Genomic DNA, 25616 nt, shown 5'->3' with positions numbered 1-25616 from the left:
ATTCCATTGCATTCCATTCCATTCCATTCCATTCCATTCCATTCCATTCTAATCGGGTTGATTCCTTTCCATACCACTCCGTTCCATTCCATTCCTTTCCATCCCATCCCATTCCATCCCATCCCATTCCATTCCATTCCATTCCATTCCATTCCATTCCATTCCATTCCATTCCATTCCATTCCATTCCATTCCTTTCGATTCCATTCCATTCCATTCCATTCCTTTCCATTCCATTCCATTCCCTTCCATTCCTTTCCATTCCATTCCTTTCTACTCGGGTTGATTCCATTCCATTCCATTCCGTTCCGTTCCATTCCTTTCCATTCTCTTTCGTTCTCTTCCATTCAATTCCATTCCATTCCATTCCATTCCTCTCGGGTTGTTTCCATTCCAATCCATTCCCATCCACTCCATTCCATTCTATTCCGTTCTACTCGGGTTGATTCCATTCCATTCCATTCCATTCCATTCCATTCCATTCCATTCCTTTCTACTCGGGTTGATTTCTTTCCATTCCATTCCATTCAATTCCACTGCATTCCATTCCATTCCATTCCATTCCATTCCATTGGATTACATTCCATTCCTTTCCGTTCAACTCGTGTTGAATACATTCCATTCCATTCCATTCCATTGCATTCAATTCCATACCAGTGCATTCCATTCCATTCCATTCCATTCCATTCCATTCCATTCCACTCCATTCCTTTCCATTCCATTCCATTCCACTTCATTCCTTTCCACTCCTTTCTTCTCGGGTTGATTCCATTCCATTTCCATTCCATTCCATTCCATTCCATTCCATTCCATTCCATTCCATTCCATTCCGTTCTTCACAGGTACATTCCATTCCATTCCATTCCATTCCATTCCATTCCATTGCATTGCATTCCATTCCATTCCATTCCATTGCATTGCATTCCATTCCATTCCATTCCATTGCATTGCATTCCATTCCATTCCATTCCATTCCATTCCATTCCATTCCATTCCATTCCATTCCATTCCATTCCAATCCGTTCTACTAGGGTTGATTCCATTCCATTCCATCCATTCCATTCCATTCCATTCCATTTCATTCCATTCCATTCCATTCCATTTCATTCCATTCCATTCCATTCCATTCCATTCCATTCCTTTCCATTCCTTTCCTTTCCGTTCTGCTCGTGTTGAATCCATTCCATTCCATTCCATTCCATTCCAATCCATACCATTCCATTCCGTTCCATTCCATTCTGTTCCATTCTAATTGGGTTGGTTCCATTCCGTTCCTTTCAATTCTATTCCATTCCATTCCAATCCATCCCATTCCATTCCTCTCCTTTACATTCCATGCCATTCCATTCCATTCCATTCCATTCCATTCCATTTCTTTCCACTCTGTTCCTCTCAGGTGGATTCCATTCCATTCCATTATATTCCATTCCATTCCATTCCATTCCATTCCATTCCTTTCCATTTTGTTCCTCTCGGGTGTATTCCATTCCATTCCATTATATTCCATTCCATTCCATTCCATTCCATTTCATTCCATTCCATTCCATTCCATTCCAATCCGTTCTACTAGCGTTGATTCCATTCCATTCCATCCATTCCATTCCATTCCATTAAATTCCATTCCATTCCATTCCATTCCATTTCATTCCATTCCATTCCATTCCTTTCCATTCCTTTCCTTTCCGTTCTACTCGTGTTGAATCCATTCCATTCCAATCCATTCCATTCCAATCCATACCATTCCATTCCGTTCCATTCCATTCCTTTCCTTTCCTTTCCATTGCATTCCAGTCCGTTTAATTCAATTCCATTGAATTCCATTCCATTCTATTCCATTCTATTCCATGCTTTCTACTCGAGTTGATTCCATTCCATTCCATTCCATTCCATTCCATTCCATTCCATTCCATTCCATTCCATTCCATTCCATTCCATTCCGTTCCATTCTATTCCATTTCGTTCTATTCAGGTTGATTCCATTCCATTTCATTCCATTCCATTCCATTCCATTCCATTCTATCCGGGTTGATTCCATTGCATTCCATTGCATTGCATTCCATTCCATTCTATTCCACTCGGTTTGATTCCATTCCATTCCATTCCATTCCATTCCATTCCATTCCATTCCATTCCATTCCATTCCATTCCATTCCGTTTCATTTCTTTAATTCCATTCCATTACGTACTAATCATTTTGAATCCATTCCATTCCCTTCCATTCCACTCGGGTTGATTCCATTACATGCTACTCCATTCCATTCCATTCCATTCCATTCCATTCCATTCCATTCCATTGCATTGCCTTCAATTCCATTCCGTTCCTTTCCATTCCATTTCATTCCATTGCATTCCATTCCATTCCATTCCATTCTATTCCATTCCGTTCTACTCGGGTTGATTCCATTCCATTCCATTACATTCCATTCCATTCCATTCCATTATATTCCACTCTGTTCTGTTCCATTACATTCCACTCTATTCCATCCCGTTCTACTCTTGTGGATTCCTTTCCATTCCATTCCATTCCATTCCTTTCCATTCCGTTCCATTCCATTCCATTCCATTCCATTCCGTTCTACTCTGGTTGATTCCATTCCATTCCGTTCCGTTCCATTACATTCCCTTCCGTTCCATTCCGTTTCGTCCCGTTCCATTCCGTTGCATTCCATTCCATTCCATTCCATTCCTGTTGGGTTGATTCCATTCCATTTCATTCCATTCCATTCCATTCCATTCCGTTCCATTCCATTCCGTTCTACTCGGATTGATTCCATTCCATTCCATTCCATTCCATTGCATAACATTCCATTCCACTCGGGTTGATTCCAATCGATTCCATTCCATTCCCTTCCATTCCATTCCATTCCATTCCATTCCATTCCATTCCATTCCATTCCATTCCACTGCATTCCATTCCATTCCATTCTATTCCATATCATTCCGTTCCATTCCATTCCGTTTTACTCGTGTTGATTCCACTTCATTGCATTCCATTCCATTCCATTACATTATAGTACATTACACTGCATTGCATTCCATTCCATTCCATTCCATTCTATTCCATTCCTTTCCATTCCATTCCATTGCATTCCATTCCAGTTCGTTCCGTTCCATTCCATTGCATTCCATTCCATTCCCTTCCATTCCATTCCTTTCAATTCCATTCCAATCTATTCCATTCCATTCTAATTGGGTTGATTCAATTCCACTCTATTCCGTTCCGTTACGTTATGTTCCGTTCCGTTCCATTCCGTTCTATTCTTGTTGATTCAATTCCATTGTATTGCAATCCATTCCATTCCATTCCATTCCTTTCCACTCCATTCCTCTCGGGTGGATTCCATTCCATTCCATTGAATTCCATTCCATTCCATTCCATACCATTCCATTCCATTCCATTCAATTCCATTCCACTCGGGGTGATTCGTTTCCTTTCCATTCCATTCCATTCCCATTCATTCCATTCCATTCCATTCCATTCCATTCCATTCCATTCCATTTCATTCTATTCCATTGCATTCCGTTCCATTCCATTCCATTCCATTCCATTCCATTCCATTCCATTCCATTCCATTCCTTTCCATTCCATTCCATTCTACTCGGTTTGATTCCATTCCATTGCATTGCATTCCATTCCAATCCAATCCACTCCGTTCTTCTCAGGTTGATTCCATTCCATTCCATTTAATTCCATTCCAAACCTTTCCGTTCCATTCCGTTGCGTTTCGAACCGTTCTGTTCCGTTCCGTTCTGTTCCGTTGCATTCCGTTCCAATCCATTCCTTTCCTCTCGTGTTGATTCCATTCCTTTCCATTCCCTTTCATTCCATTCCATTCTATTCCGTTCCACTCCTGTTGATTCCATTCCATTCCATTCCATTCTATTCCATTGCATTCCATTCCATTCCATTCCATTCCATTCCATTCCATTCCGTTCCGTTCCATTCCGTTCCATTCCGTTCCGCTACATTCCATTCCTTTCCATTCCGTTCTGTGCCGTTTCTCTCGGCTTGATTCCATTCCTTTCCATTCCATTCCATTCCATTCCATTCCATTCCATTCCATTCCATTCCATTCCATTCTGTTCCATTCCATTCCATTCCATTCCTTTCCATTCCCTTCTTGTCGGGTTGTTTCCATTCCATTCCATTCCAATCCATTCCATTGCATTCCATTGTATTCCATTCCTTTACATTGCATTCCATTTCACTCAGGTTGGTTGCATTCCGTTCCATTCCATTCCATTCCGTTGCATTCCATTGCATTCCATTCCGTTGCATTCCATTCCATTCAATTTCATTCCTTCCCATTCCATTCCATTCCTTTCCATTCCATTCCATTCCATTCCATTCCATTCCATTCCATTCCATTCCATTCCATTGCATTCCACTCCATTCCATTGAATTCCATTCGATTCCGTTCCATTCTATTACATTCCATTTTACTCGGGTTTATTCAGTTCCATTCCATTGCATTCCATTCGTTTCCATTCCATTCCTTTCCATTCCATTACATTCTACTCGGGTTGATTCAATTCCATTCTATGACATTCCAATCCATTCCATTCCATTCCATTCCATTCCATTCCAATCTTTTCCGCTCCGTTCTTTACAGGTTGAATGCATTCCATTCCATTCCATTCCGTTCAGTTCCAAACCATTGCGTTCCATTCCGTTCCGTTCCATTCTGTTCCGTTCCGTTCTGCTCCATTCCATTCCGTTCCAATCCATTCCATTCCTCTCGAGTTGATTCCATTCCATTCCATTCCATTCCACTTCATTCCATTCCATTCCGTTCCACTCCGGTTGATTCCATTCCATTCCATTCAGTTGCATTCCATTCCATTCCGTTCTCCTCGGGTTGATTCATTTCCATTCCATTCCTTTCCATTCCAATCCAATCCATTCCATTCCATTCCATTGCATTCCATTACATTCAATTCCATTCAATTCCACTCCGTTCCATTCTACTCGAGTTGATTCCATTGAATTCCATTCTATTCCATTCCATTCCATTCCATTCCATTCCACTCGGGTTGATTCTGTTACATGGCATTCCATTCCATTCCATTCCATTCCATTCCATTCCATTCCATTCAATTCCATTCCATTACATTGCATTCCATTCCATTCCATTCCATTCCATTCCATTCCATTCCATTCCATTCCTTTCCGTTCAACTCATGTTGATTCCATTCCACTCCATTCCAGTCCATTCCATTCCTTTCTGTACTTCTCGGATTGATTCCATTCCATTCCATTGCATTCCATTCCATTCCATTCTATTCCATTCCGTTCTACCCGGGTTGATTCCATTCCATTCCATTCCATTCCATTCCATTCCATTCTATTCCATTCCGTTCTACCCGGGTTGATTCCATTCCATTCCATTCCATTCCATTCCATTCCATTCCATTCCATTCTATTCCATTCCATTCATTTCCATTCAATTACATTCCATTCCTTTCCATTCCATTCCCTTCCTTTCTACTCGGGTTGATTCAATTCCATTCCATTCCTTTCCGTTCCATTCCTTTCCATTCTGTTTTGTTCCCTTCCGTTCAATCCCAATCCATTCCATTCCATTCCTCTCGGGTTGATTCCATTCCAATCCATTCCCTTCCACTCCATTCCAATCTATTCCGTTCTACTCGGGTTGATTCCATTCCATTCCATTCCATTCCATTCCATTCCATTCCATTCCATTCCACTCCATTCCATTCCATTCCGTTCCTTTCCATTCCATTCCATTCTATGCAGGTTGATTCCAATCCATTCCATTCCATTCCATTCCATTCCATTCCATTCCATTCCTTTCCATTCCATTCCTTTCTACTCGGGTTGATTCCATTCCATTCCATTCCGTTCCGTTCCATTCCTTTCCATTCTGTTTCGTTCCCTTCCGTTCAATTCCATTCCATTCCATTCCATTCCTCTCGGGTTGATTCCATTCCAATCCATTCCCTTCCACTCCATTCCATTCTATTCCGTTCTACTCAGGTTGATTCCATTCCGTTCCATTCCATTCCATTCCATTCCATTCCATTCCATTCCATTCCACTCCGTTCCATTCCGTTCTGTTCCTTTCCATTCCATTCCATTCTACGCAGGTTGATTCCAATCCATTCCATTCCTTTCCATTCCATTCCATTCCATTCCATCCCATTCCATTCCTTTCCATTCCATTGCCTTCCATGCCATTCCATTCCATTCCATTCCATTGCGTTGCATTCCATTCCATTCCATTCCATTCCATTCCATTCCATTCCATTCCGTTCTACTCGAGTTGATTCCATTCCATTCCATTCCATTGCATTCCATTCCATTCCTTTCCGTTCTACTCGTGTTGAATACATTCCATTCCATTCCATTCCATTGCTTTGAATTCCGTTCCATTCCATTCCATTCTATTTCATTCCGTTCTACCTTGGTTGATTCCATTATATTCCATTGCATTCCATTCCATTACATTCCATTCTATCCCATTCCGTTCTACTCGGTTTGATTCCATTCCACTCCATTCCATTCCATTCCATTGCGTTCCATTCCATTCCGTTCTACTCTGGTTGATTCCATTCCATTCCATTCCATTCCATTCCATTCCATTCCATTCCATTCCATTCAATCCCAATGAATTCCATCCCATTCCATTCCATTGCCTTCCATTCCATTCCATTCCATTCCATTCCATTCCATTCCATTCCATTCCTTTCCGTTCTACACGTGTTGAATCCATTCCTTTCCATTCCATTGCATTACATTCCATTCCATTCCTTTGCTTTCCATTCCATTCCACTCCATTCCATTCCATTCCATTCCATTCCATTCCATTCCATTCCATTCCATTCCATTCCATTCCATTGCATTCCATTTCATACCATTCCATTCCCTTCCATTCCATTCCATTCCATTCTAATCGGGTTGATTCCTTTCCATACCACTCCGTTCCATTCCATTCCATTCCATTCCATCCCATTCCAATCCATTCCTTTCCTTTGCATTCCATGGGATTCCATTCCATTCCATTGCATTGCATTCCATTCCATTCCATTCCTTTCCATTCTTTTCCACTCTGTTCCTCTCGGGTGGATTCCATTCCATTCCATTATATTCCTTTCCATTCCATTCCGTTGCATTCCATTCCATTCCATTCCATTCCTTTCCATTCCATTCAATTCCATTCAATATCTCTCCACTCTGGTTGATTCCGTTCCATTCCATTCCATTCCATTCCATTCCATTCCATTCCATTCCATTCCATTCCATTCCATTCCATTCCTTTCCATTGCATTCCTTTCTACTCAGGTTGATTCCATTCCATTCCATTCCGTTCAGTTCCATTCCTTTCCATTCTGTTTCGTTCCCTTCCGTTCAATTCCATTCCATTCCATTCCATTCCTCTCTGGTTGATTCCATTCCAATCCATTCCCTTCTACTCCATTCCATTCTATTCCGTTCTACTCGGGTTGATTCCATTCCGTTCCATTCCATTCCATTCCATTCCATTCCATTCCATTCCTTTCCATTCCATTCCATTCCATTCCATTCCTTTTTATTCCATTCCACGCCGTTCTTCTCTGGTTGATTCCATTGCATTCCTCTCCATTCTGTTCCGTTCCGTTCCGTTCAATTCCATTCCATTCCATTCCATTCCCCTGGGGTTGATTCCATTCCATTCCATTCCCTTCCACTCCATTCCATTCTATTCCCTTCTGCTCGGGTTGATTCCATTCCATTCCATTCCATTCAATTCCATTCCATCCCACTCCACTCCATTCCATTCCGTTCAGTTCTGTTCCATCCCATTCCATTCTACGCAGGTTGATTCCAATCCATTCCATTCCATTCCATTCCAGTCCATTCCATTCCATTCCATTCCATTCCATTCCATCCCATTCCATTCCATTTCATTCCATTGCATTCCGTGCCATTCTATTCCATTCCATTCCACTCCATTCCATTCCATTCCATTTCATTCTTTTCCATTCCAGTCCATTCCATTGCATTCCATTTCATTCCGTTCCATTCCATTCCACTCTGGTGGATTCCATTCCATTCCTTTCCCTTCCAATGCATTACATTCTATTCCGTTCTACTCGGGTTGATTCCATTCCATTCCATTCCATTCCATTCCATCCCAATCCATTCCATTCCACTCCATTCCGTTCTGTTCCGTTCCATTCCTTTTCCTTCCGTTCTACTCAGGTTGATTCCTATCCATTCCATCCCATTCCATTCCATTCCATTCCATTCCATTCCATTCCATTCCATTCCATTCCATTCCACTCCATTCCATTCCATTCCATCCCATCCCCTTCCATCCCATCCCATTCCATTCCATTCCATTCCATTCAATTCCATTCCATTCCATACCATTCCTTTCCATTCCATTCCATTCCATTCCATTCCATTCCTTTCCATTCCATTCCATTCCATTCCATTCCTTTCCATTCCATTCCTTTCTACTCGGGTTGATTCCATTCCATTCCATTCCGTTCCGTTCCATTCCTTTCCATTCTCTTTCGTTCTCTTCCGTTAAATTCCATTCCATTCCATTCCATTCCTCTCGGGTTGTTTCCATTCCAATCCATTCCCTTCCACTCCTTTCCATTCTATTCCGTTCTACTCGGGTTGATTCCATTCCATACCATTCCATTCCATTCCATTCCATTCCATTCCACTCCATTCCATTCCGTTCCGTTCATTTCCATTCCATTCCATTCAACGCAGGTTGATTCCAATCCATTAAATTCCATTCCATTCCATTCCATTCCATTCCATTCCATTCCATTCCATTCCTTTCCATTCCATTCAATTCCATTGCATTGCATTCCATTCCATTCCATTCCATTCCATTCCATTCCATTCCATTCCATTCCATTCCGTTCTATTCTGGTTGATTCCATTCCATTCCATTCCATTCCATTCCATTCCATTCCATTCCATCCCATTCAATTCGATTCCATTAAATTCCATTGCCTTCCATTCCATTCCATTCCATTCCACACCACTCCTTTCCATTCCATGCCATTCCATTCCATTCCATTCCATTCCATTCCATTCCATTCCATTCCATTCCAATCCATTACATTACATTGTTTTCCATACCATTCCATTCCAATCCATTCCACAGTATTCCATACCATTCCGTTCCATTCCATTCCACTCCATTCCATTCCATTCCATTCCATTACATTACACTCGGGATGATTCCATTCCATTCCATTCCATTCCATTCCATTCCATTCCATTCCATTCCATTGCATTCCATTCCGTTCTACTCAGGTAGATTCCATTCCATTCTATTCCATTCCATTGCATTGCATTCCAAAACATTCCATTCCATTCCATTCCATTCCATTCCATTCCTTTCCATTCCGTTCTACTCGGGTTGATTCCATTCCATTCCATTCCATTCCATTCTGTTCCATTCCATTCCATTCCTTTCCGTTCTACTCGTGTTGTATCCATTCCATTCCATTCCATTCCATTCCGTTCTACTCGGGTTGATTCCATTCCATTCCATTCCATTCCATTCCATTCCATTCCATTCCATTCCATTCCGTTCTACTCGGGTTGATTCCATTCCATTCCATTCAATTCCATTCTTTTCCATTCCATTCCATTCCTTTCCGTTCAACTCGTGTTGTATCCATTCTATTCCATTGCATTCCATTTCATAAAATTCCATTCCATTCCATTCAATTCCATTCCATTCCTTTCCGTTCCATTCCATTCCATTCTAATCGGGTTGATTCCTTTCCATACCACTCCATTCCATTCCATTCCATTCCATCCCATCCCATCCCATCCCATCCCATCCCATTCCATTCCATTCCATTCCATTCCATTCCATTCCATTCCATTCCATTCCATTCCATTCCATTCCTTTCGATTCCATTCCATTCCATTCCATTCCTTTCCATTCCATTCCTTTCCATTCCATTCCTTTCCATTCCATTCCTTTCTACTCGGGTTGATTCCATTCCATTCCATTCCGTTCCGTTCCATTCCTTTCCATTCTCTTTCGTTCTCTTCCGTTCAATTCCATTCCATTCCATTCCATTCCTCACGGGTTGTTTCCATTCCAATCCATTCCCATCCACTCCATTCCATTCTATTCCGTTCTACTCGGGTTGATTCCATTCCATACCATTCCATTCCATTCCATTCCATTCAATTCCACTCCATTCCATTCCATTCCGTTCCTTTCCATTCCATTCCATTCAACGCAGGTTGATTCCAATCCATTCCATTCCATTCCATTCCATTCCATTCCATTCCATTCCGTTCTACTCGAGTTGATTCCATTCTATTCCATTCCTTTCCGTTCTACTCCTGTTGAATACATTCCATTCCATTCCATTCCGTTGCTTTGCATTCCGTTCCATTCCATTCCATTCTATTTCATTCCGTTCTACCTTGGTTGATTCCATTATATTCCATTGCATTCCATTCCATTACATTCCATTCTATCCCATTCCGTTCTACTCGGTTTGATTCCATTCCACTCCATTCCATTCCATTCCATTCCATTCCATTCCATTCCGTTCTACTCTGGTTGATTCCATTCCATTCCATTCCTTTCCATTCCATTCCATTCCATTCCATTCCATTCCATTCCATCCCATTCAATTTGATTCCATTAAATTCTATTGCCTTGCATTCCATTCCATTCCATTCCATACCACTCCATTCCATTCCATACCATTCCATTCCATTCCATTCCATTCCATTCCATTCCATTCCGTTCTACTCGGGTTGATTCCATTCCATTCTATTCCTTTCCATTCTATTCCATTCCATTCCATCCCATTCCATTCCATTCCTTTCTTCTCGGGTTGATTCCATTCCATACCATTCCATTCCATACCATTCCATACCATTCCATTCCATTCCATTGCATTCCATTCCATTCCGTTCTACTCGGGTTGGTTCCATTCCATTCCATTGCATTCCATTCCATTGCATTCCATTCCATTGCATTCCTTTCCATTCCATTCCATTCTATTAAATTCCATTCTACTCGTGTTGATTCCATTCCATTCCATTGCATTCCATTCAATTCCATTCCATTCCGTTCTACTCGGGTTGATTCCATTCCATTCCGTTCCATTACTTTCCATTCCATTGCATTCCATTCCATTCCTTTCCATTCTACTCCGGTTGATTCCATTCCATTCCGTTCCATTCCATTCCATTCCATTTCATTTCATTCCATTCCGTTCCCTTTCCATTCTACTCGCGTTGATTCTATTCCATTCTATTCCGTTCTATTCCATTCCATTCTATTCCATTCCATTCCGTTCAATTACACTCGGGTTGATTCAATTCCATTCCATTCCATTCACTTCCATTCCATTCCATTCCATTCCTTTCCATTGCATTCCATTCCATTCCATTCCGTTCCATTGCCTTCCATTCCATTGCAGTCCATTTCATTCCATCCCATTCCATTCCATTCCATTCCATCCCATTCCATTCCATTCCATTCCTTTCTTCTCGGGTTGATTCTTTCCATTCCATTTCATTCCATTCCATTCCATTCCATTCCATTCCATTCCATTCCATTCCATTCCGTTCCGTTCTACTCGGGTTGATTCAATTCCGTTCTATTCCGTTCCGTTCCATTCCGTTCCATTGCATTCCGTTCCATTCCTTTCTTCTCGGGTTGATTCCATTCCATTCCATTCCATTCCATTCCATTCCATTGCATTCCATTCAATTCCGTTCAATTCCATTCCATTCCATTCCATTCCATTCCACTCTACTCGGGTTGTTTCCATTCCGTTCTACTCGGTTTGGTTCCATTCCATTCCATTGCATTCCACTCCATTCCATTACATTCTATTGCATTCCATTCCATTCCATTCCATTCAATTCCATTCCATTGCATTCCAATGCATTCCGTTCCATTCCATTGCATTCCTTTCCATTCCGTTCGATTCCATTCCATTCCATTCCATTCCCTTCCATTCCATTACATTCTACTCGGGTTTATTCAATTCCATTCTATTCCGTTCCTTTCCATTCCGTTCTGTTCCATTCTACATGGGTTGATTCAATTCCATTCTATTAGAATGCATTCCATTCCATTTCATTCCATTCCATTCCATTCCATTCCGTTCTTCTCGGTTTGATTCCATTCCATTCCATTCCGTTCCGTTCCGTTCTGTTCCGTTCCACTCCGTTCCGTTCCGTTCCGTTCTACTCAGGTTGAATCCATTCCATTCCATTCCACTCCATTCCATTCCATTCCATTCCATTGCTTTCCATTCCAGTCCATTCCATTCAATTCCATTCCATTCCATTCCATTCCATTCCATTCCAATCCACTCCATTCCTTTCCGATCCGTTCTACTCTTGTTGATTGAATTCCATTCTATTCCGTTCTCTTTCTTTCCGTTCCGTTCAATTCCATTCCGTTCCATTCTATTCGGGTTGATTCAATTCCATTCTATTCCATTCCATTCCATTCCATTCCATTCCATTCCAATCCATTCCATTCCATTCCATTTCTTTCTTCTCGGGTTGATTCCATTCCATTCCATTCCAGTTCGTTCTACTCGGGTTGATTCCATTCCATTCCATTCCTTTCCATTCCATTATATTCCATTCCATTCCATTCCATTCCATTCCATTCCATTCTAATCCGGTTGATTCCATTCCGTAGAATTCTATCCCATTCCCTTCCTTTCCATTCCATTCCATTCTACTCGGGTTGATTCAATTCCATTGTATTTCTTTCCGTTCCGTTCCGTTCTAGTCGGGTTGAACCAATTCCACTCTATTCCATTCCATTCCATTCCAATCCATTCCATTCCATTCCATTCCATCCAATTCCATTCCACACTAATCCATTCCGTTCCATTCCTTTACACTCAGGTTGATTCAATTCCATTCTGTTCCGTTCTGTTCCGTTCCACTGCTTTCGGTTAGTTTCCGTTCCATTCCATTCTACACGGGGTGATTCAATTCCATTCTATTCAATTCCATTCCATTCCTTTCCATTCCATTCCATTCCATTCCATTCCGTTCCTTTCTTCTCAGGTTGATTCCATTCCATTCCATGCCATTCCGTTGCATTCCATTCCTTTCCATTCCATTCCCTTCCATTGTATTCCATTCCATACCATTCCCTTTCCATTCTACTTGCGTTGATTCTATTCCATTCCATTCCATTCCATTCCATTCCATTCTATTCCATTCCTTTCCGTTCCATTTCACTCGGGTTGATTCCATTCCATTCCATTCCATTCCATTCTTTTCCATTGCATTCCATTCCATTCCATTCCATTCCATTTCAATCCATTGCATTCCGTTCCATTCCATTCCATTCCATTCCATTCCATTCCATTCCATTCCATTCAATTCCATTGCGTTCCATTCCACTCCATTCCATTCCATTCCATTCCATTCTATTCCATTCCGTTTTAATTGTGTTGATTCGATGCCGTTCCATTCGTTTCCATTCCATTCAATTCCATTTCATTCCATTCCATTCCATTCCATTCAATTCTACTCGTATTGATTCAATTCCATTCTATTCCGTTCCACTCCGTTCCGTTCCGTTCCGTTCTACTTTGGTTGATTCCATTCCTTTCCGTTCCATTCCATTCCATTCCATTCCAATCCATTTCTTTCCTTTCCCTTCTACTCCTGTTGAATCCATTCCATTCCATTCCATTCCATTCCATTCAATTCCATTCCATTGCATTCCATTCCATTCCATACCATTCCATTCCGTTCCATTCCATTCTGTTCCATTGTAATCGCGTTGATTCCATACCATTCCATTCCATTCCATTCCATTCCATACCTTTTTATCCCATTCCACTCCATTCTACTCAGTTTGATTCCATTCCATTCCACTCCATTCCATTCCATTCCATTCCATTCCATTCCATTCCATTCAACTCTATTCCATTCCATTCCTTTCTACAAGGGTTGATTCCATTCCACTCCATTCCATTCCATTCCCTTCCATCCAATTCCATTCCATTCTATTGCTTTGCATTCCATTCCATTCCATTCCATTCCACTCCATTCCATTCCATTCCGTTCCATTCCATTCCATTCCATTCTACGCAGGTTGATTCCAATCCATTCCATTCCATTCCATTCCTTTCCATTCCATTCCATTCCATTCCATTCCGTTCTTCACTGGTTCATTTCATTCCATTACATTCCATTCCTGTCCATTCCATTCCATTCCATTCCTTTCCATTCCATTCCATTCCATTCCACTCGGGTTGAATCCTTTACATTCCATTCCATTCCATTAAATTCCATTCATTTCCATTCCGTTCTACTCGGGTTGATTCCTTTCTGATCCATTCTTTCCATTCCATTCCATTCCATTCCATTCCATTCCATTCCGCTCCATTGCATTCCACTCGGTTTGATTATATTCCATTCCATTCCGTTCCATTTTATTCTGTTACATTCCATTCCATTCCATTCCATTCGATTCCGTTCTACTCGAGTTGATTCCATTCCATTCCATTCCATTCCATTCCATTCCATTGCATTCCATACAATTCCATTCCATTCCATTCCATTCCATTCCATTCCCTTCCATTCCATTCCATTCCATTCCATTATACCCGGGATGATTCCATTCCATTCCATTCCATTCCATTCCATTCCATTCCATTCCATTCCATTCCATTCCATTCTCCTCGGGTTGATTCCAATCCATTCTATTCCATTCCATTGCATTGCATTCCAAACCATTCCATTCCATTCCATTCAATACCATTCCATTCCATTCCATTCCATTCCATCCCATTCCATTCCATTCCTTTCCTTTGCATTCCCTGGCATTCCATTCCATTCCATGGCATTCCATGCCATTCCATTCCATTCCATTCCATTCCATTCCATTCCGTTCCGTTCCATTGCATTCCATTCCTTTCCACTCTGTTCCTCTCGGGTGGATTCCATTCCATTCCATTATATTCCTTTCCATTCCATTCCGTTGTATTCCATTCCATTCGATTCCATTCCATTCCATTCCATTCCATTCCATTCCATTCCATTCCATTCCATTCAATTTCTCTCCAATCTGGTTGATTCCGTTCCATTCCATTCCTTTCCATTCCATTCCATTCCATTCCATTCCATTCCATTCCATTCCATTCCATTCCATGCTACTCGGGTGGATTCAATTCCATTCAATTCCGTTCCATTCCGTTCCATTCGGTTCCGTTCTACTCGGGTTGATTCCATTCCATTCCATTCCATTCCACTCCATTCCATTCCATTACATTACATTCCATTCCAATTCTCTCCACTCTGTTTGATAACATTCCATTCCATTCCATTCCATTCCTTTCCATTCCATTCCATTCCATTCCATTCCATTCCATTCCATTCCATTCCATTCCATTCTATTCCACACCGTTCTTCTCGGGTTGATTAAATTCCATTCCATTCCGTTCCGTTCCATTCCTTTCCATTCTGTTCCGTTATGTTCCGTTCAATTACATTCCATTCCATTCAATTACTCTCGGGTTGATTCCATTCCATTCCATTCCCTTCCACTCCATTCCATTCTATTCCATTCTACTCGGGTTGATTCCATTCCATTCCATTCCATTCCATTCAATTCCATTCCATTCCACTCCATTCCATTCCGTTACGTTCCGTTCCATTCCATTCCATTCTACGAAGGTTGATTCCAATCCATTCCATCCCATTCCATTCCATTCCATCCCATTCCATTCCATTCCATTCCATTGCATTCCGTGCCATTCCATTCCATTCCATTCCATTCCATTCCATTCCATTCCATTCCATTCCATTGCATTCCGTTCCGTTCTTCTCGGGTTGATTCCATTCCAATCCATTCCATTCCATTCCATTTCATTCCATTGCATTCCATTCCGTTCTTCTCGGGTTGATTCCATTCCATTCCATTCCATTCCATTCCATTCCATTCCATTCCATTCCATTCCATTCCACTCTGGTTGATTCCATTCCATTCCGTTCCATTCAACTCCGCTGCATTCCATCCCATTCCATTCCATTCCATTCCATTCCATTCCATTCCTTTCCATTCCTTTCCATTGCATTCCATTCCGTTACATTCAATTCCATTGAATTCCATTCCATTCTATTGCATTCTATTCCATTCTGTTTTACTCGGGTTGATTCCATTCCATTCCATTGCATTCCATTCCATTCCATTCCATTCTATTCCATTCCTTTCCTTTCAATTGCATTCTATTCCATTACATTCCATTCCATTGAATTCCATTCCATTCTATTCCATTCCGTTGAATTCGTGTTGATTCCATTCCATTCCATTCCATTCCATACCATTCCATTCCATTCCATTCCATTCCATTCCATTGCATTCCATTCCATTCCATTCCATTCCATACTATTCCATTCCGTTCCACTCGTGCGGATTCCATTCAATTCCATTCCATTCAATTCCATTCCATTGCATTCCATTCCATTCCTTTCCGTTCTACTCGTGTTGAACACATTCCATTCCATTCCATTCGATTCCATTCCATTGCATTCCATTCCATTCCGTTTCATTCCATTCCATTCCCTTCCATTCCGTTCCTTTCCATTCTAATCTGGTTGATTCCATTCCACACCACTCTATTCCATTACATTCCATTCCATCCCATTCCATTCTATTCCTTTCCTTTGCATTCCATGGCATTCCATTCCATTTCATTGCATTCCATTCCATTCCATTCCATTCCGTTCCATTCCATTCCATTCCATTCCATTCCATTCCATTGCATTCCATTCCATTCCATTCCATTCCATACTATTCCATTCCGTTCTACTCGTGCGGATTCCATTCAATTCCATTCCATTCAATTCCATTCCATTGCATTCCATTCCATTGCTTTCCGTTCTACTCGTGTTGAACACATTCCATTCCATTCAATTCCATTCCATTCCATTGCATTCCATTCCATTCCGTTTCATTCCATTCCATTCCCTTCCATTCCGTTCCTTTCCATTCTAATCTGGTTGATTCCATTCCACACCACTCTATTCCATTACATTCCTTTCCATCCCATTCCATTCCATTCCTTTCCTTTGCATTCCATGGCATTCCATTCCATTTCATTGCATTCCATTCCATTCCATTCCATTCCGTTCCATTCCATTCCATTCCATTCCATTCCTTTCCACTGTGTTCCTCTCGGGTGGATTCCATTCCATTCCATTATATTCCTTTCCATTCCATTCCGTTGCATTCCATTCCATTCGATTCCATTCCATTCCATTCCATTCCATTCCATTCCATTCAATTTCTCTCCAATCTGGTTGATTCCGTTCCATTCCATTCCTTTCCATTCCATTCCATTCCATTCCATTCCATTCCATTCCATTCCATTCCATTCCATTCCATTCTACTCGGGTGGATTCAATTCCATTCAATTCCGTTCCATTCCATTCCATTCGGTTCCGTTCTACTCTGGTTGATTCCATTCCATTCCATTCCATTCCATTCCATACCATACCATTACATTCCATTCCAATTCTCTCCACTCTGTTTGTTAACATTCCATTCCATTCCATACCATTCCTTTCCATTCCATTCCATTCCATTCCATTTCATTCCATTCCATTCCATTCCATTCTATTCCACGCCGTTCTTCTCGGGTTGATTAAATTCCATTCCATTCCGTTCCGTTCCATTCCTTTCCATTCTCTTCCGTTACGTTCCGTTCAATTACATTCCATTCCATTCAATTCCTCTCGGGTTGATTCCATTCCATTCCATTCCCTTCCACTCCATTCCATTCTATTCCATTCTACTCGGGTTGATTCCATTCCATTCCATTCCATTCCATTCCATTCAATTCCATTACATTCCACTCCATTCCATTCCGTTCCGTTCCGTTCCATTCCATTCCATTCTACGCAGGTTGATTCCAATCCATTCCATCCCATTCCATTCCATTCCATCCCATTCCATTCCATTCCATTCCATCGCATTCCGTGCCATTCCATTCCATTCCATTCCATTCCATTCCATTCCATTCCATTCCATTCCATTCCATTCCATTCCATTCCATTGCATTCCATTCCGTTCTTCTCGGGTTGATTCCATTCCATTCCATTCCATTCCATTCCATTCCTTTCCTTTCCATTCCATTCCATTCCACTCTGGTTGATTCCATTCCATTCTGTTCCATTCAATTCCACTGCATTCCATCCCATTCAATTCCATTCCATTCCATTCCATTCCATTCCATTCCATTCCATTCCTTTCCATTGCATTCCATTCCGTTACATTCAATTCCATTGAATTCCATTCCATTCTATTCCATTCTATTCCATTCTGTTTTACTCGGGTTGATTCCATTCCATTCCATTGCATTCCATTCCATTCCATTCCATTCTATTCCATTCCTTTCCTTTCCATTGCATTCTATTCCATTACATTCCATTCCATTGAATTCCATTCCATTCTATTCCATTCTATTCCATTCCGTTGAATTCGTGTTGATTCCGTTCCATTCCATTGCATTCCATTCCATTCCATTCCATTTTATTCCATTCCTTTCTGCTCGGGTTGACTCCATTCCATTCCATTCCATTCCATTCCATTCCATTCCTTTCTACTGGGGTTGATTCCATTCCATTCCATTCCATTCCATTCCATTCCATTCCATTCCATTCCATTCCATTCCATTCCATTCCATTGCATTCCATTCCATTCCATTCCATTCCATTCCATTCCTTTCCATTCCATTCCACGCCGTTTTCCTCGGGTTGATTCCATTCCATTCCATTCCGTTCCGATCTATTCCTTTCCATTCTGTTTCATTCCGTTCCATTCAATTCCATTCCATTCCATTCCATTCCTCTCTGGTTGATTCCATTCCATTCCATTCCCTTCCACTCCATTCCATTCTATTCCGTTCTACTCGGGTTGATTCCATTCCATTCCATTCCATTCCATTCCATTCCATTCCATTCCATTCCACTCTGTTCCGTTCCGTTCCGTTCCGTTCCATTCCATTCCATTCTACGCTGGTTGATTCCAACCCATTCCATTCCATTCCATTCCATTCCATTCCATTCCATTCCATTCCATACCATTCCATTCCATTCCATACCATTCCATTCCATTCCATTCCATTCCATTCCATTCCATTCCATTCCATTGCATTCCATTCCATTCCATTCCATTCCATACTATTCCATTCCGTTCTACTCGTGTGGATTCCATTCAATTCCATTCCATTCAATTCCATTCCATTGCATTCCATTCCATTCCTTTCCGTTCTACTCGTGTTGAACACATTCCATTCCATTCCATTCCATTCCATTGCATTCCATTCCATTCCGTTTCATTCTATTCCATTCCCTTCCATTCCATTCCTTTCCATTATAATCGGGTTGATTCCATTCCACACCACTCTATTCCATTACATTCCATTCCATCCCATTCCATTCCATTCCTTTCCTTTGCATTCCACGGCATTCCTTTCCATTCCATTGTATTCCATTCCATTCCATTCCATTCCATTCCATTCCATTCCATTCCATTCCATTCCATTCCATTCCATTCCATTCCATTCCCTTCCATTCCATTCCTTTCCACTGTGTTCCTCTCGGGTGGATTCCATTCCATTCCATTATATTCCTTTCCATTCCATTCCGTTGCATTCCATTCCATTCCATTCCATTCCATTCCATTCCATTCCATTCCATTCCATTCCATTCAATTTCTCTCCACTCTGGTTGATTCCGTTCCATTCCATTCCATTCCATTCCATTCAATTCCATTAAACTCCATTCCAATTCTGTCCACTCTGGTTGATAACATTCCATTCCATTCCATTCCATTCCTTTCCATTCCATTCCATTCCATTCCATTCCATTCCATTCCATTCCATTCCACGCCGCTCTTCTCGTGTTGATTCCATTCCATTCCATTCCGTTCAGTTGCATTCCTTTCCATTCTGTTCCGTTCCGTTCCGTTCAACTCCATTCCATTCCATTCCATTCCTGTGGGGTTGATTCCATTCCATTCCATTCCCTTCCACTCCATTCCATTCTATTCCGTTCTACTCGGGTTGATTCCATTCCATTCCATTCCATTCCATTCCATTCCATTCCATTCCATTCCACTCCACTCCATTCCAATCCGTTCAGTTCTGTTGCATTCCATTCCATTCTACGCAGGTTGATTCCAATCAATTCCATTCCATTCCATTCCATTCCATTTCATTCCATTCCATTCCATCCCATTCCATTCCATTCCATTCCATTGCATTCCGTGCCTTTCTATTCCATTCCATTCCATTCCATTCCATTCCATTCTATTCCGTTCCATTCCATTCTATTCCATTCCATTCAATTCCATTGCATTCCATTTCATTCCGTTCTTCCTGGGTTGATTCCATTCCATTCCATTCCATTCCATTCCATTCCATTCCTTTCCTTTCCACTCTGGTTGATTCCATTCCTTTCCGTTCCATTCAATTCCGCTGCATTCCATCCCATTCCATTCCATTCCATTCCATTCCATTCCATTCCTTTCCTTTCCTTTCCTTTCCATTCCGTTACATTCAATTCCATTGAATTCCATTCCATTCTATTCTATTCTATTCCATTCCGTTTTACTCGGGTTGATTCCATTCCATTCCATTGCATTCCATTCCAGTCCATTCCATTCTATTCCATTCCTTTCCTTTCCACTGCATTCCATTCCATTCCATTCCATTCCATTGAATTCCATTCCATTCTATTCCATTCTATTCCATTCCGTTGAATTCGGGTTGATTCCTTTCCATTCCTTTGCATTCCATTCCTTTCCACTCCATTCTATTCCATTCCTTTCAACTCGGGTTGATTCCATTGCATTCCATTCCATTCCATTCCATTCCATTCCATTCCTTTCCATTCTATTCCATTCCATTCCGCTCTACTCAGGTAGATTCCGTTCCATTCCATTCCATTCCATTCCATTCCATTCCATTCCATTCCATTCCATTCCATTCTACTCGGGTGGATTGAATTCCATTCTATTCCGTTCCATTCCGTTCCATTCGTTTCCGTTCTACTCGGGTTGATTCTATTCCTTTCCATTCCATTCCATTCCATCACAATTCTCTCCACTCTGGTTGATTCCATTCCATTCCATTCCATTCCATTCCATTCCATTCCATTCCATTCCATTCCATTCTACTCGGGTGGATTCAATTCCTTTCAATTCCGTTCCATTCCATTCCATTCGGTTCCCTTCTACTCGGGTTGATTCCATTCCATTCCATTCCATTCCATTCCATTCCATTCCATTCCATTCCATTCCATTCCATTCCATTCCATTCCATTGCATTCCATACAATTCCATTCCATTCCATTCCATTCCATTCCCTTCCATTCCATTCCATTCCATTCCATTATACCCGGGATGATTCCATTCCATTCCATTCCATTCCATTCCATTCCATTCCATTCCATTCCATTCCATTCCATTCCATTCTCCTCGGGTAGATTCCAATCCATTCTATTCCATTCCATTGCATTGCATTCCAAACCATTCCATTCCATTCCATTCAATACCATTCCATTCCATTCCATTCCATTCCATTCCATCCCATTCCATTCCATTCCTTTCCTTTGCATTCCCTGGCATTCCATTCCATTCCATGGCATTCCATGCCATTCCATTCCATTCCATTCCATTCCATTCCATTCCATTCCATTCCATTCCATTCCATTCCGTTCCGTTCCATTGCATTCCATTCCTTTCCACTCTTTTCCTCTCGGGTGGTTTCCATTCCATTCCATTATATTCCTTTCCATTCCATTCCGTTGTATTCCATTCCATTCGATTCCATTCCATTCCATTCCATTCCATTCCATTCCATTCCATTCCATTCAATTTCTCTCCAATCTGGTTGATTCCGTTCCATTCCATTCCTTTCCATTCCATTCCATTCCATTCCATTCCATTCCATTCCATTCCATTCCATGCTACTCGGGTGGATTCAATTCCATTCAATTCCGTTCCATTCCGTTCCATTCGGTTCCGTTCTACTCGGGTTGATTCCATTCCATTCCATTCCATTCCACTCCATTCCATTCCATTACATTACATTCCATTCCAATTCTCTCCACTCTGTTTGATAACATTCCATTCCATTCCATTCCATTCCTTTCCATTCCATTCCATTCCATTCCATTCCATTCCATTCCATTCCATTCCATTCTATTCCACGCCGTTCTTCTCGGGTTGATTAAATTCCATTCCATTCCGTTCCGTTCCATTCCTTTCCATTCTGTTCCGTTATGTTCCGTTCAATTACATTCCATTCCATTCAATTACTCTCGGGTTGATTCCATTCCATTCCATTCCCTTCCACTCCATTCCATTCTATTCCATTCTACTCGGGTTGATTCCATTCCATTCCATTCCATTCCATTCAATTCCATTCCATTCCACTCCATTCCATTCCGTTACGTTCCGTTCCATTCCATTCCATTCTACGAAGGTTGATTCCAATCCATTCCATCCCATTCCATTCCATTCCATCCCATTCCATACCATTCCATTCCATTGCATTCCGTGCCATTCCATTCCATTCCATTCCATTCCATTTCATTCCATTGCATTCCATTCCGTTCTTCTCGGGTTGATTCCATTCCATTCCATTCCATTCCATTCCATTCCATTCCATTCCATTCCATTCCATTACACTCTGGTTGATTCCATTCCATTCCGTTCCATTCAATTCCGCTGCATTCCATCCCATTCCATTCCATTCCATTCCATTCCATTCCATTCCATTCCATTCCATTCCATTCCTTTCCATTCCTTTCCATTGCATTCCATTCCGTTACATTCAATTCCATTGAATTCCATTCCATTCTATTGCATTCTATTCCATTCTGTTTTACTCGGGTTGATTCCATTCCATTCCATTGCATTCCATTCCATTCCATTCCATTCTATTCCATTCCTTTCCTTTCAATTGCATTCTATTCCATTACATTCCATTCCATTGAATTCCATTCCATTCTATTCCATTCCGTTGAATTCGTGTTGATTCCATTCCATTCCATTCCATTCCATACCATTCCATTCCATTCCATACCATTCCATTCCATTCCATTCCATTCCATTCCATTGCATTCCATTCCATTCCATTCCATTCCATACTATTCCATTCCGTTCTACTCGTGCGGATTCCATTCAATTCCATTCCATTCAATTCCATTCCATTGCATTCCATTCCATTCCTTTCCGTTCTACTCGTGTTGAACACATTCCATTCCATTCCATTCCATTCCACTCCATTCCATTGCATTCCATTCCATTCCGTTTCATTCCATTCCATTCCCTTCCATTCCGTTCCTTTCCATTCTAATCTGGTTGATTCCATTCCACACCACTCTATTCCATTACATTCCATTCCATCCCATTCCATTCCATTCCTTTCCTTTGCATTCCATGGCATTCCATTCCATTTCATTGCATTCCATTCCATTCCATTCCATTCCATTCCATTCCATTCCATTCCATTCCATTCCATTCCATTCCTTTCCACTGTGTTCCTCTCGGGTGGATTCCATTCCATTCCATTATATTCCTTTCCATTCCATTCCGTTGCATTCCATTCCATTCGATTCCATTCCATTCCATTCCATTCCATTCCATTCCATTCCATTCAATTTCTCTCCAATCTGGTTGATTCCGTTCCATTCCATTCATTTCCATTCCATTCCATTCCATTCCATTCCATTCCATTCCATTCCATTCTACTCGGGTGGATTCAATTCCATTCAATTCCGTTCCATTCCATTCCATTCGGTTCCGTTCTACTCGGGTTGATTCCATTCCATTCCATTCCATTCCATTGCATTCCATTCCATACCATTACATTCCATTCCAATTCTCTCCACTCTGTTTGTTAACATTCCATTCCATTCCATTCCATTCCTTTCCATTCCATTCCATTCCATTCCATTCCATTTCATTCCATTCCATTCCATTCCATTCTATTCCACGCCGTTCTTCTCGGGTTGATTAAATTCCATTCCATTCCGTTCCGTTCCATTCCTTTCCATTCTGTTCCGTTATGTTCCGTTCAATTACATTCCATTTCATTCAATTCCTCTCGGGTTGATTCCATTCCATTCCATTCCCTTCCACTCCATTCCATTCTATTCCATTCTACTCGGGTTGATTCCATTCCATTCCATTCCATTCCATTCCATTTAATTCCATTACATTCCACTCCATTCCATTCCGTTCCGTTCCGTTCCATTCCATTCCATTCTACGCAGGTTGATTCCAATCCATTCCATCCCATTCCATTCCATTCCATCCCATTCCATTCCATTCCATTCCATTGCATTCCGTGCCATTCCATTCCATTCCATTCCATTCCATTCCATTCCATTCCATTCCATTCCATTGCATTCCGTTCCGTTCTTCTCGGGTTGATTCCATTCCAATCCATTCCATTCCATTCCATTCCTTTCCTTTCCATTCCATTCCATTCCACTCTGGTTGATTCCATTCCATTCTGTTCCATTCAATTCCGCTGCATTCCATCCCATTCCATTCCATTCCATTCCATTCCATTCCATTCCTTTCCATTGCATTCCATTCCGTTACATTCAATTCCATTGAATTCCATTCCATTCTATTCCATTCTATTCCATTCTGTTTTACTCGGGTTGATTCCATTCCATTCCATTGCATTCCATTCCATTCCATTCCATTCTATTCCATTCCTTTCCTTTCCATTGCATTCTATTCCATTACATTCCATTCCATTGAATTCCATTCCATTCTATTCCATTCTATTCCATTCCGTTGAATTCGTGTTGATTCCGTTCCATTCCATTGCATTCCATTCCATTCCATTCCATTTTATTCCATTCCTTTCTGCTCGGGTTGACTCCATTCCATTCCATTCCATTCCTTTCTACTGGGGTTGATTCCATTCCATTCCATTCCATTCCATTCCATTCCATTCCATTCCATTCCATTCCATTCCATTCCATTCCATTCCATTGCATTCCATTCCATTCCATTCCATTCCATTCCATTCCTTTCCATTCCATTCTACTCGAGTTGATTGCATTCCATTGTATTCCATTCCACTTCATTCCATTCCATTCCATTCCATTCCACGCCGTTTTCCTCGGGTTGATTCCATTCCATTCCATTCCGTTCCGATCTATTCCTTTCCATTCTGTTTCATTCCGTTCCATTCAATTCCATTCCATTCCATTCCATTCCTCTCTGGTTGATTCCATTCCATTCCATTCCCTTCCACTCCATTCCATTCTATTCCGTTCTACTCGGGTTGATTCCATTCCATTCCATTCCATTCCATTCCATTCCATTCCATTCCATTCCACTCTGTTCCGTTCCGTTCCGTTCCGTTCCATTCCATTCCATTCTACGCTGGTTGATTCCAACCCATTCCATTCCATTCCATTCCATTCCATTCCATTCCATTCCATACCATTCCATTCCATTCCATACCATTCCATTCCATTCCATTCCATTCCATTCCATTCCATTCCATTCCATTGCATTCCATTCCATTCCATTCCATTCCATACTATTCCATTCCGTTCTACTCGTGTGGATTCCATTCAATTC

This window comes from Gorilla gorilla, chromosome 4 (genome assembly GCF_029281585.2).
Source record: "Gorilla gorilla gorilla isolate KB3781 chromosome 4, NHGRI_mGorGor1-v2.1_pri, whole genome shotgun sequence".
NCBI lineage: Eukaryota > Metazoa > Chordata > Mammalia > Primates > Hominidae > Gorilla > Gorilla gorilla.
Note: the sequence above shows the minus strand (reverse complement) of the source record.